Genomic DNA, 14,922 nt, shown 5'->3' with positions numbered 1-14,922 from the left:
GATACAATGAGTTGAAGTTATTCTATAAATGTCAACAAAAAGAGTAGTGTGAGAAGTCATAACTAATTGACATGTGTCAAGTAGTGACCGAAAAAGTAATAGTATACATTTTCTCTTTCCACATACAAGTCACATGCTAATTCCCCATTATTTTAAACATCTATAAGTTTTTCATATGATATATTTAAAAAAATAAAATTCACCATAATAACAAGCGTTTTGTTATCTTTAATACGAGTATGATTTTGTTATATAAAAATAAAAAATATTAGCGTCATTGTGTCTTTTTGCGTGTCATTGTGTCTTTTTTCGTCATTGTGTTTTTTTCGTCCTTGTGTCTTCCAACTGATCATTATGTTTTTTTTAAATACTAATAACACCGTTGTGTAATAATATGTAAATATAATGAAAAAGACGAACAAATTATCTTAATACATAAAACACAATGATGAATACATATAACACAATAACCTGAAAAGTAAAATAATGAATGCATATAATACAATGGCATCAAACGTATGACACATACATATAACACAATGACCTGAAACATAAAACACGATAGAATCTACATATTACACAATGATTTGAACATAATACATAATGAACATAATACTATTTTTCTCAACTTAAGTGAATGTCGAGCATAATGACTAAAACACGATGATAAATAAGTAGAAATACAAATATTGAGCATAAAAACAATGTGAAGAACAAAAAGACACAATGATGTAATCTTTGTTTTAATTTTTATCTTTAATACGAGGACCAATTAAAAATTACAATGACCAAAATTTATAATATAATGAATAAAAAAACTCAAGTAAAAAACACAATTGACAACCAAATAACACAATATAAAAAAATCCACTAACTTTTTTTTTTAATTTTTATATAACAATATGATATTCATATTAAAGATAAAAAAACTCTTGTTATTATGGTAAAAAATATATTTTAAAAAATGTTGTATGAAAAAGTTGTAGACGTTTTAAAAAGATAGAGGAATTGGCATGTGTCTTACATGTGTAGAGAGAAAGTTATCATAAGTGGGTTATTAACTTCATGCCCTTCTTATCAATTTTTATTTTTAAATTAATCTTCACCATCTAAATTTAAGATCAATGGATTATATTTCTTCTCACCCTTCTCATTTTTGTTTTACTTTGTATTTTAACTTTATTCATGATACAAAACTATAGGACCTTTATTAGGTAAGGAAATACCTTGAAAGATACCTGGTTCGTTGGCCTTTTTGAACATGCATGCAAGAAAACGTCTCCATTTTCCGATTATAACACGAAAAGGAGAAATCGGATATATCTACTAGTCTGACGTCTTAGAGACTTAACTCTAATCATGTCGTTTAGACGGGAAATTCATTTGACACAAAGAACTTAAAATATATTTTTTTTCTATATTATTTTAGACTTGTATTTTTATTTTAAAATTTGGTAAATATGTTAATTATGGAAACTATTAGCTACTATCACATTTTGAATTCCATTTGAAATATTAATGCAAAATCAAAACAGAATCTCGCAACTTTTATTAAACCAATCTGATACAAAATAGGATGTAGGTCCCGAAACCGGATAAAACAACAAAACAAACTAAATACTAGTTGTTCTTGGATCAACCTCACAACTAGTTGGCGGAAACAACTAGTTGGACCGAGATCTCGGATCTTGTATGTGTGTTAGAGAGACCGAAATAGGGAGAGGGTGAGGAGGTTTGAGAGAGTTTAAGAGTTGGACAATATGTTTTGTGAAAGGGTTATGTTGGTGTATGAGATACACACCTTATATATGTGTGTGTTTACTCATACACCTCTTTCATTAATAATGCCCAATGGCTCCAAATACAAAAGCCTCGGGCCCAAACATACAAACGTAAACGAATAAACAACGTAAACATACATTAGTTACAAATACGAAAGACTACTAATGAAATGGACCTTACAATCTCCCTCTAGTCTTTTGTATTTGGTTTATTTCCTTCTCACCACTCGCACTCGGACTCATAGTCGAATACATCGTCTGGATCTTCTTCAAATGGTTGTTTTTCAACAAGTAATCTGGAAAACTTGTTGAACTTTCCAACGATGGCGTCCATGTTGTTATGACGAACATCTTCGACTGTACAGTGGGGTGACTCTATTAGCTTCTTGAGGTCCGGAGTCCAAGTTCTGCCAGTTCAAGCTCATCAAAGAACGTGAGCTCATGACTGCGTGTAACATCCTACTTTTGGTTATAATAATAAAATAAATTTCGACTATTTTATAGTGGGTCGTTATCGGTTTAGATAAATAGAACATGAGTTGGGCTAGTGTTGGGTAAATGGATATGGGTTATGGATTTGGGTTGTGAAAGAAAGAAGGGAAAGACCATGGGCTTAAGCCCATGATCCCTAAATATATAAAACATGAATCACCATTTAATTTCATTTCACATATTCCATACACCACCCAAAACACACTCTTAAGCTTCTCTCTAGTTCTCTCTTTTCTCTCTAGCCGAAACCGAGAAGGAAACTGAGCACCGACCCGAGGTAATACTAGTATGATGTTTATTAACTTAAACCCGTTAGATATAATCGCGAAACTACGAGCCGACACCGTTAAACTGTTAAGTCACGAGATCCAGATGGAATCGGGTATAAACCGAACCTAAGATGAGCTTAGGGAGCACCCTAGCTCAGATCTGGATCGAACGGGACGAAAAACGGTGAAAAACGAGTTAAAACAATTTTTCCGGCGAATCCGCGGCTTTCCGGCGGCGGCACCAGAAAAGTTAATACGAGGTTAGGGGTGTCAGGGAATGTTCTGACATTCCCTGACCTAACCCTAGTTCGCTAAGGGGTAACTAACGAATTAGAAGTAATTCGCTAGCTGATTCGTCTAAGGGAATATAACGAACTAGCATCAGTTCGTTAAGGAGAAAAGATAGCGAACTACCCTTGATTCGCTATAGTTAAAAAATAACGAATTGGAAGGTCCAATTCGTTGCATAGACTGGTTCGCTGTGGACTGATTCGTTAAGGGTCCAGTTCGTTAGGTCGTATGATCATTACGCTTCAACCGGGTTATATTGGAAGGTCCAACACCTCATCCTGTCTAATCCATGCTTGTATGATAACTATCATGTTTAGCTAAATATTATAAGTTATTATTGAATATGGTTGTATATTATGGTTTTATAACGGCTTAGAATATGATTTTTTTTATATTGTTAAATGTGGTTAAATTTTTTTAATTTGTTAAACCCGAAACCCGACCCGAATTAACCCGACCCGTTTAACCCGAAACCCGAACAAACCGAACTTATTTGGGTCGGTTCTTGGGTCAATTTGTTTTGAGCTCAAACCCGAACAACCCGACCTGAACAAACCGAAACCCGAATAAATAACTCGAAGAGCACCCCTAATTAAAGGCTTTTAAATATACATAAAAAGATAAATAGAAAAAAATTGTTAAGTTAAATTAGAAAAAAAAAAAACTTTTATAAATATAATAATGATAACAAAAGATAACAAAATGACAAAAGAAACAACAAAAAGTCTAAATTGTATTAATTTAAAACTTGAGGAAGGGAATATGTTTAGTAAAAACGGATGTGAGGGGGTACGTTTAGTAGCACCGAATATCTCTGCATTAATTTGGTGTCAACAATATGCAAAACTTAAAACTTAAACTTAATTCCACTAGCTTAATTAATGTCGACAATCTAGCTTGTTTGATAAATTGAAATGAGTTGATGTTAGTTTTTTTTAACGTCAAAGAATCTCACGTGTAAACCTAAACCTATCATTTCGTGACTGTGTCCAAGGTCGGCTCCTCGACTCCGTGAGACCGTACCCTACTAATGCGCGGGAACCGGATGGATTTCGTAAATCCTCGCCTTCTATCGGGTTCAAACCCGGGATTAAAGCTCGTTAGGAGTACTGTCGCATGGGGCTACCTAATTAGGGTTTCCTAAATTTTAGAAGTAAACATACATACAAAGTACAGTAATACTGTTTAAGAGTTTATGTTAATTCAAATATTGTCGATTTTCATATGCGAATATCTCGGCATTAATTTGGTGTCAATAATATTCAAAACTTAAGTTGGCTAATATCTTAATAGAGTTATTAAAGTGTCGCTCAATCCTATTGGTTACATTAAATTTGTTGTTAGCTATCTTTTACTGTTTTGTTGTTAGTTATATTTTATTGTTTTTATAATTCTACTCACTACTAGAAAAAATGCCTTCAATAACACGCTTTGCGTGTCATTAAATGACTCTTATGACACGCAAATGTGTGTTATTGAAGCCCCTGTCATAAATTGTGTATGATACGCTTTCTGTGTGTCATGTTTAATGACACACATTTATGACACACGTTTTTGACATGCATTTATGACACGCTTTCAATACTAGTGTTTACGACAGCAATTAATGACACTCATGTATGCAAGTCATCTTATAACTTTAATTTTTTTTTTGCATAATTAATAATATTTAAATTAATAATTTAATATATAGTAACAAAACTACGCATTACATTTCCAAAATAAGCATCTACATCAAAAGATTACATATAATCCCTAAGTTAACAAAACTATCGGTTAATATTTAGTATAATACATATCACTAACGAAATATAAGTTGTGTAGTATACGCTGACCAATCTTCTCGAACCGAATCGAAATTTCTCTCCGTGTATTCGTGTTTGCCTCCCCCAACCTAAGTTGAAAATTAATCAAAAAATACGTTAGGTCAAAAGTCATGATACCTACGAATTTAATACACTTGTAGCAAATACTAAAAAGGACTTCATCTAATTACAACAAATAATTCTTTTATTTTTATTTGAATCAGTGTGAAAAAAAAAAGAAGCACTTTCAATGTAAATATATTTTGCAAATAGATAACGCAGTAATATATTAGAAGTAAACATGCATACAAAGTACTGTAATACTGTTTAAGAGTTTATGTTAATTCAAATATTGTCGATTTTTATATGCGAATATCTCGGCATTAATTTGGTGTCAATAATATTCAAAACTTAAACTTAAGTTGGCTAATTTCTTAATAGAGTTATTTAAGTGTCGCTCAATCCTATTGGTTACATTAAATTTGTTGTTAGCTATCTTTTATTGTTTTGTTGTTAGTTATCTTTTATTGTTTTTATAATTCTACTGCTTTTGTTTTAATCCATCGGCACTATCGAGCGACTTTTTTCCTCCAAGTCTTAAATTACTAATGTTCATGTAAATATTAATTTACACTACAAGATGATTAGAAAAAGCAATGTTTGACATCATCAACGAAGGAAGGCCTAAACATCCCCCATCTTTTGGAGAGGTAAACCAATTCCAGCTAACGTAGCATATCTTTTTTTTGTCTTTCATTATCTCCCTCGTTATGTTACTTGAGGCTTTGTATAAGGAAAAAAAAGTTGGAAGGGTTTCCATAATTGACTTCAGCACCGTTAAAGGCATCTCCTTTGTTAAAAATGACGCTTTCGAAAGTGAGAGCCTCTTGTCACGGGTCTCCAAACTCACCGGTTGTTATCCGGATTCATTTTACTTCCAATAAGATGGAGTTAAGTACAAGGAAGAGTACCAGGCTTACATTCAATAAGTTGGCGAACGTTGAAACCTTCTTATGATCCACTTTGATCCCGACGATGTTAGACTTTTAAATGTTAAATTTGCAAACCCAAAAATCAAATGACAGAATCTCAAAAGCCAAATCATATTTAGCACATTATCCTCACCAATATTTACCTACCAACATAGCATCATCAAATGAAAGCATCTCCTCGATGTAAGATTTGATCCCCATGATGTTAGGTTTTTGAGACGTTAAATTTGCAAGCCCGAAAATCAAATAAAAGCATCTCAAAAGCAAGATCATATTTACCACATTATCCTCAGTCCTCGAACCATTTGCCCACCAACATACATTACTAAAAAATAGGCATTTGTGACGGTCTTTGTGTTAACTTTATTCTGACTTTTTAGGTATGGCCCACTAGTTTTATTTTAATCTAATCACTACTATGTTTAAATTTTACGCAGTTGCTACCGCTAAAACGGTAGCAATTTAGATATACAATATTTGCCAAACGCCAAACCGGTCACAACTCAAACTATTCTCACAAATTTACCATCGAAAATAAACAGTCGTAAAATCTCCAACCGCTTGCATTTTCGTGGCAAATCGGTTACTAAATATGCTACCGTTTTTTTTAGTGTGGCATATTTTGGTGACAATTGCTCACTTTTCTAGTAGTGATGGCATTATCGGCGGTAATATGCCCATAAATTTTTTTCATTGGGGGGCAAAATTCATAATGGTAATTTATCTAGCGCTATATAATAATTTTTTCGGGCCGATTCGGGGTCATATTAATAAAAACAAAATTTTATATAATTAACAAAAGTACATCAAACGTCGTTACAAATGCATAATGAAAAATTAAATCTGATATATCTATATTTGTCTACTCATACAAAAAATGCTTTAAATCTAAGTTCATAACTTGTATTATCCCTATTCCCTCATCAAATAAATTAACACAACAAAACTAATCATCAAATCAGTGATTCACTTAAAATATTACTTAAAGTCAAAATTTTGTCTACAATTCGGTCGGCGAAGGGGCATTGTCGCTACTCGTTGTTCTTTTTCTTTTCAGTTGCAAATAGATTCTTTTATTCTTATTTTAGTAAGTTTTAAACTTTTGAAATCATAGGCTGACCTAAGAGTGAAAGGCTAAAGCTAATGCTTATTGGGCTAGATGAAATTTAAACCAAGTTTTAACATTAGGAGTTTAGTAATTTTATTGATAGTTAGTGTTTATATTAGAATTGTACTAAAGTTAATTTGAACACTTTTAAATTTTTTTGTTAGGGGTTGGTTTCTAAGTTTCATGACTTTCAAATGTTTATTGGGGGTGATTGTAAAATTTTATATTAGGGAGGAGGGGGGGGGGACTCGAGATTTTCGTGCATCTATAATACCAAATATAAAAAAATAAGGGGAGTGACTGCCCCTCTTTCTAGTTATATAGATACGCTTCTGATCATTAGCATACAAATGATACAATGAGTTGAAGTTATTCTATAAATGTCAACAAAAAGAGTAGTGTGAGAAGTCATAACTAATTGACATGTGTCAAGTAGTGACCGAAAAAGTAATAGTATACATTTTCTCTTTCCACATACAAGTCACATGCTAATTCCCCATTATTTTAAACATCTATAAGTTTTTCATATGATATATTTAAAAAAATAAAATTCACCATAATAACAAGCGTTTTGTTATCTTTAATACAAGTATGATTTTGTTATATAAAAATAAAAAATATTAGCGTCATTGTGTCTTTTTGCGTGTCATTGTGTCTTTTTTCGTCATTGTGTTTTTTTCGTCCTTGTGTCTTCCAACTGATCATTATGTTTTTTTTAAATACTAATAACACCGTTGTGTAATAATATGTAAATATAATGAAAAAGACGAACAAATTATCTTAATACATAAAACACAATGATGAATACATATAACACAATAACCTGAAAAGTAAAATAATGAATGCATATAATACAATGGCATCAAACGTATGACACATACATATAACACAATGACCTGAAACATAAAACACGATAGAATCTACATATTACACAATGATTTGAACATAATACATAATGAACATAATACTATTTTTCTCAACTTAAGTGAATGTCGAGCATAATGACTAAAACACGATGATAAATAAGTAGAAATACAAATATTGAGCATAAAAACAATGTGAAGAACAAAAAGACACAATGATGTAATCTTTGTTTTAATTTTTATCTTTAATACGAGGACCAATTAAAAATTACAATGACCAAAATTTATAATATAATGAATAAAAAAACTCAAGTAAAAAACACAATTGACAACCAAATAACACAATATAAAAAAATCCACTAACTTTTTTTTTAATTTTTATATAACAATATGATATTCATATTAAAGATAAAAAAACTCTTGTTATTATGGTAAAAAATATATTTTAAAAAATGTTGTATGAAAAAGTTGTAGACGTTTTAAAAAGATAGAGGAATTGGCATGTGTCTTACATGTGTAGAGAGAAAGTCATCATAAGTGGGTTATTAACTTCATGCCCTTCTTATCAATTTTTATTTTTAAATTAATCTCCACCATCTAAATTTAAGATCAATGGATTATATTTCTTCTCACCCTTCTCATTTTTGTTTTACTTTGTATTTTAACTTTATTCATGATACAAAACTATAGGACCTTTATTAGGTAAGGAAATACCTTGAAAGATACCTGGTTCGTTGGCCTTTTTGAACATGCATGCAAGAAAACGTCTCCATTTTCCGATTATAACACGAAAAGGAGAAATCGGATATATCTACTAGTCTGACGTCTTAGAGACTTAACTCTAATCATGTCGTTTAGACGGGAAATTCATTTGACACAAAGAACTTAAAATATATTTTTTTTCTATATTATTTTAGACTTGTATTTTTATTTTAAAATTTGGTAAATATGTTAATTATGGAAACTATTAGCTACTATCACATTTTGAATTCCATTTGAAATATTAATGCAAAATCAAAACAGAATCTCGCAACTTTTATTAAACCAATCTGATACAAAATAGGATGTAGGTCCCGAAACCGGATAAAACAACAAAACAAACTAAATACTAGTTGTTCTTGGATCAACCTCACAACTAGTTGGCGGAAACAACTAGTTGGACCGAGATCTCGGATCTTGTATGTGTGTTAGAGAGACCGAAATAGGGAGAGGGTGAGGAGGTTTGAGAGAGTTTAAGAGTTGGACAATATGTTTTGTGAAAGGGTTATGTTGGTGTATGAGATACACACCTTATATATGTGTGTGTTTACTCATACACCTCTTTCATTAATAATGCCCAATGGCTCCAAATACAAAAGCCTCGGGCCCAAACATACAAACGTAAACGAATAAACAACGTAAACATACATTAGTTACAAATACGAAAGACTACTAATGAAATGGACCTTACAATCTCCCTCTAGTCTTTTGTATTTGGTTTATTTCCTTCTCACCACTCGCACTCGAACTCATAGTCGAATACATCGTCTGGATCTTCTTCAAATGGTTGTTTTTCAACAAGTAATCTGGAAAACTTGTTGAACTTTCCAACGATGGCGTCCATGTTGTTATGACGAACATCTTCGACTGTACAGTGGGGTGACTCTATTAGCTTCTTGAGGTCCGGAGTCCAAGTTCTGCCAGTTCAAGCTCATCAAAGAACATGAGCTCATGACTGCGTGTAACATCCTACTTTTGGTTATAATAATAAAATAAATTTCGACTATTTTATAGTGGGTCGTTATCGGTTTAGATAAATAGAACATGAGTTGGGCTAGTGTTGGGTAAATGGATATGGGTTATGGATTTGGGTTGTGAAAGAAAGAAGGGAAAGACCATGGGCTTAAGCCCATGATCCCTAAATATATAAAACATGAATCACCATTTAATTTCATTTCACATATTCCATACACCACCCAAAACACACTCTTAAGCTTCTCTCTAGTTCTCTCTTTTCTCTCTAGCCGAAACCGAGAAGGAAACTGAGCACCGACCCGAGGTAATACTAGTATGATGTTTATTAACTTAAACCCGTTAGATATAATCGCGAAACTACGAGCCGACACCGTTAAACTGTTAAGTCACGAGATCCAGATGGAATCGGGTATAAACCGAACCTAAGATGAGCTTAGGGATCACCCTAGCTCAGATCTGGATCGAACGGGACGAAAAACGGTGAAAAACGAGTTAAAACAATTTTTCCGGCGAATCCGCGGCTTTCCGGCGGCGGCACCAGAAAAGTTAATACGAGGTTAGGGGTGTCAGGGAATGTTCTGACATTCCCTGACCTAACCCTAGTTCGCTAAGGGGTAACTAACGAATTAGAAGTAATTCGCTAGCTGATTCGTCTAAGGGAATATAACGAACTAGCATCAGTTCGTTAAGGAGAAAAGATAGCGAACTACCCTTGATTCGCTATAGTTAAAAAATAACGAATTGGAAGGTCCAATTCGTTGCATAGACTGGTTCGCTGTGGACTGATTCGTTAAGGGTCCAGTTCGTTAGAGGGTTTAATTCGTTACAAAGAACCAGTTCGTCATGACATGTCAATTCATTAAGGTTAAATAACGAACTGGAAGTTTAATAGAATTACAGAATGGTCTCTGGACTTATAAAAGAATGGTTTAATTACAAAGAATCCCTTGAACTTTTAAGTTAGCAAATTTAATAATGATTCAAATTCTAATGGAAAATGTGTTAAGACAGTTAATGGAAATAAAATTTTTCCAAGCTGACCTGGCAGCTCGACCCCAGCCAGGGGCTCTACCCCTTGGACCCTGCTAGGGGCTTCCGCCCATAGACCCCGCTGCCAGGGGCGCTGCCCCCGGACCCCGTCCGTTGAGGGTTATAATTAGAATAGAAACGTGATATGGCTAGTGATAGATAATTGATACGAGTAATTGTTATACAGTTAGTCGCGCACAGCTAAAGAAGGGAATAACTATTAACGGCGAACGTAACCGACTTCAGGTGAGTTTCTAGCCCCATTCCTTGTTACGTTTTCGGGGCTGTGTGCATACTCGATGTGATTAGTTAATACACTTATCCTAAGTGATAAGTGTATGCCATATATGTATTATGTGAAATGTATGAATGGTTTCTTGCCGGTACATGAACGATCTTCGGAATTGCATGTACTGTCAGGAAATGGTTGATGTTATATGTATATTGTAATATGAATAATGAATGATGTATGTATGTGCCAACTTACGATTATGTATATAAAAAGTATGTTAAGGAGGTATGGAAGAAAGAGTACCAGACCCTAATAATATCCGAGTATGGAGGGTACCGGACCCTAATAATATCCGAGGATGAAGGGTACCGGACCCTAATAATATCCGAGGATGAAGGGTACCGGACCCTAATAATATCCGAGGATGAAGGGTACCGGACCCTAATAATATCGGAGGATGGAGGGTACCGGACCCTAATAATATCCGAGGTATGTAGGGCGAATGCTCTTTATAATGTAAGGTTAGTTATGATTGTGTATGATGAAAGATGGACAGGTTAAGTATGTAATGCGTACCGTCGGGCACGTATGTGTGTATGTAAAGTAAGTTATGTGATTAGCTAAAACTCACTCAGCGTAGCTGACTTTTAATATGCACGCAGGCAAATAGATTGAAGCAGCTCGCCTGACTGAAGACACATGGCATAGAATCGAAGATACTGGCATCTCAAGAAAATGTTATGGTGTTTACAAAGATTATGTTTTATGTTTAAATAAATTGAATGTTGTTAAGACAAGATTTGACTGTTTTGTAATATGTTATGGTTGAAGTTATATTCCGCGTAAAGTTTAAATTAACTCTGATTTGTAGAACTGTGTTTATGAGTAAATCCAACACCAAAGTAGGGCTACCGGTAACGGGGCCTTACACTGCGAGTGCAATGTATGATAACTTCGCCGTATTCATTGTCGAATTCCCATGCAATGAAGTCGTGAAGAAACTTCGACCTCGTTCACATGCTTCCCATCCTGCTCACGCTGTATAATTTTGTTCATTTTCTTGAGTTTCTTCGAGCAGGTGCAGCAACATGAGTGACAACATGTTTATCAACGGTTGACTCAACATTCTCCCTAACTGGTGTGTCGAGATCGGAAGAATAATTGATGCCATCATCACTTTCATCATTATTTTCATCCACGGCTTTCTCCAACAGAAGGAATGGTACCTGCAAAAGAACAAACATTTAGTAAAGAGGCGAGCTTAGCCTCCACCGCAGCCTCCGATTCCCTCGTTTTCTCAGCCTCCTTTGATGGCTCAGCATCAGCCGTCTTATTTCCGGTAGCCTCAACGCTACCAATTCCACTACCACTACCATCACCACGAGTATCATCATAGCTATCATACTCACCCTCATCCTCGACATCTCTCTTCTGACTCATCATCGTCTCCATCCAAGCACTTTTCAAGATATATTTTATCGGGTCAAACTTAACAAAACAATGCAATGAGACCTTGTTGTAAACAAAAACCTATTTTGACTAAATACTTAAAAATTAAAATAAAAATTTTAAAATAAAATAAAATAAAATTAAAATTTTAGAATAAGTTTAAAGTAAAATAAAGTTTTAAAAAGTTTAAATTAACAGAAAATGAAACTTTTTGGACAAAAATAAAATTTATACAAAATTTAAAAGAAGTTTTAAAATTATTACAAAGATGAAAACAAAAGTAAAATAACTTAAGAAATAAGAATAAAATAAGATAAAATCAAATAAGTTAGAAGTAGAGAAAAAATTTAAAAATAAAGTTAAAAATAAAAGTTGAAATGAAATGAATAGAATCAAAGAAAATAAAATCAAATGTTAAATGAAATAAGATAAAATAAAATTAAAAGAAATGCAAGTTGAACCAATTTTAACATGTAAAATAAAATAAAAACTTAAAAATGAACTAAAATTTAAAATCAAAATAAGGAAAAAATTAATATTATATTAATCATATTAATTAATTTACAAAGATCTATGATACTTTTTTTATGAGAAATATCACGACATGGAATCATATTATCTATAGTATCCTAGATCACACTTCTATTTGGATATTATTATGCCAAGAACTCAAAGTCGGTTGTAGATATATTGGTCCACTTTAAACTTAACAAGTATTTTGATTTTACTGTGATATGTTAAGGTATGAATTAGGCACAATGCTTATGTGGTCCCCTGTTAATCCGACATGTTACAAACTCCATCATTCCTCGGGCATAGTTTGTGTTCATCAGTATCACCCCGAATTGACTCCGACCCCCTAATGATTGATCAAAAATTTTGAGCTTCATAGACTTTTTGCAAACTTTTCTTTCAAACAATATGTAAAGGTTGAACCATGGACTTACTAGCCTTGTTGACTTATGCCTTCATATAAAGTGTTTAGGACTTACTTGTTTGCCCCACGTTACGTGGTTTTAATATACCCCTTTTGTTTGATAAAATTATCAACATTTTTGTTGTTGATTTTTGAATACTTTTTGAGTATTTTGCAGTTTTTCTACTTTTTCAATAATTTTTGATATTTTTAATATTTGAAGCTAAACCAAGAAATAATTTTTCATTGTGACCAATCACTAACGGGCTCGTGTATGACAGAATATTATGATTTTTACCGTCATAAATATAACTTAAATGGAGTCGGCAACTGCTTCATAAGAGTGTACCCACTAGCATAGGCAGATATTTAAGTTTATATCACTATGATACTTACTCATTTGTTAAGCTTATCTACACATTAACCAATGATCTTGTTGGCTTTTGATCTACTCTTTTCATGTGCTACGATCACCTAAGACAATTTTTTATCATTTTTCAAAGGTCGGATCAATTTCTCAAAATTTTCTGATATTTTAATGTTGTCCGACTCCCTCTAAGCAGGAGCTCCCTCTAAACGAGAGATTATATTTTTAAGTCTTTTTCATATTTTCTTAAATAAAATAATAATATAAAGTATTTTTGAAAAGTCAAGTGACTTAATTTTTGTTTTTCTTAACAAAGGTAAAATCTTTTGGCGAGTTAAATTTAACTCATTTTCAAATAATAATATAAAATATTTTTGGAAAGTCAAGTGACTTAATTTTTGTTTTTCTTAACAAAAGTAAAATCTTTCTGGCGAGTTAAAGTTAACTCATTTTCTCCCTCTAAAATTGTGACATAATTGACAAATATTTACAATTTTCATATACAAAAAGATAAAAGAAATATGAAATAAAATAAAAAATTAAAAAGAAAAATTTAAAACAAAATAAAAATAAAACAAAAGTTTCAAATTTTAAAACTTAAAAAAATAAAATTGAAAATAAAAGTTTAAAATTTAAAATAAAAGAAAATTTTAAGCTAAATTATCAAGGAAACTAAATTAAAAAGAAGTTTTAGATAAAATAAACTTTTAAGATAAAAATAAAAATAAAATGAAATAAAACAAAATAAAATTAAAATAATTTTAAAATAAAAATAAGAAAAATAAAACAAAAAAATTAAAACTTAATTTTGTACAAAAGAGATCATGCCAAGTGACTTAACGAGAAACAAAAATATGGCACGATCAAAGGCTTTAGTAAACAGGTTTGCATAGTTGTAATCAGAATCAACTCGTTCTATTGTGACAAACCTTCGGTTCAGATTTGAGAGATGCTTAGCAGGTTGTGGTTCAGTTGTTCCACCAGATTGACGTCGTCAAACGTCAGGACTCCATTTAACACTCTACCCTGTTTAGTGATATTTTCAACCCATATCTCCAGCAAAAGAAACATATCCGCCATCGAACGGTTTAATGTTAAACAGCAAGGATTCGTCTCCTGTCATGTGTCGTGTACAACCACTATCCAAATACCAAATACTATTTACATAACGTCTTGGTTGACCCTACACATTAGCAGTTTAATTAGATACAGGTTCCCGAGACTTAGTTGTCTCGGAAGTGTCAAATGTCCTTTTCTCATTGTTGTTTATGAAGTTGTGGGACGTGTCAGAATCAGAAGAGCAGTCTTTAGGATTCCATGCACGAGCAGGTTTCCTGTTTTTAAAAGATTTTTGAGACTGTCTCCTTGGTTTTAAAACAACATCCCCAGATTTTTCAATCTTTGGATGTCTTTTCTGCTTTCTTTTTTATGAATCCTTAGACTTTTCAGTCTTCGAATTCCTTTTTACTCTCTCCTTTTTGGTTATCCAAAAAGGAGGTTTATCATTCTTTTTATTTCCGGATCTCACATCCATTTCGCTGGCAGAACTGTCAGGTGTTGGTCATTTCTTGTTCTTGAGCTTGGTTTAGCTCTT

This window comes from Bidens hawaiensis, unplaced genomic scaffold (assembly GCF_021521415.1).
Source record: "Bidens hawaiensis isolate Kalapana, Puna unplaced genomic scaffold, B.hawaiensis_p1.1 tig00009447_1, whole genome shotgun sequence".
In the NCBI taxonomy this organism is placed as follows: Eukaryota; Viridiplantae; Streptophyta; class Magnoliopsida; order Asterales; family Asteraceae; genus Bidens; species Bidens hawaiensis.
Note: the sequence above shows the minus strand (reverse complement) of the source record.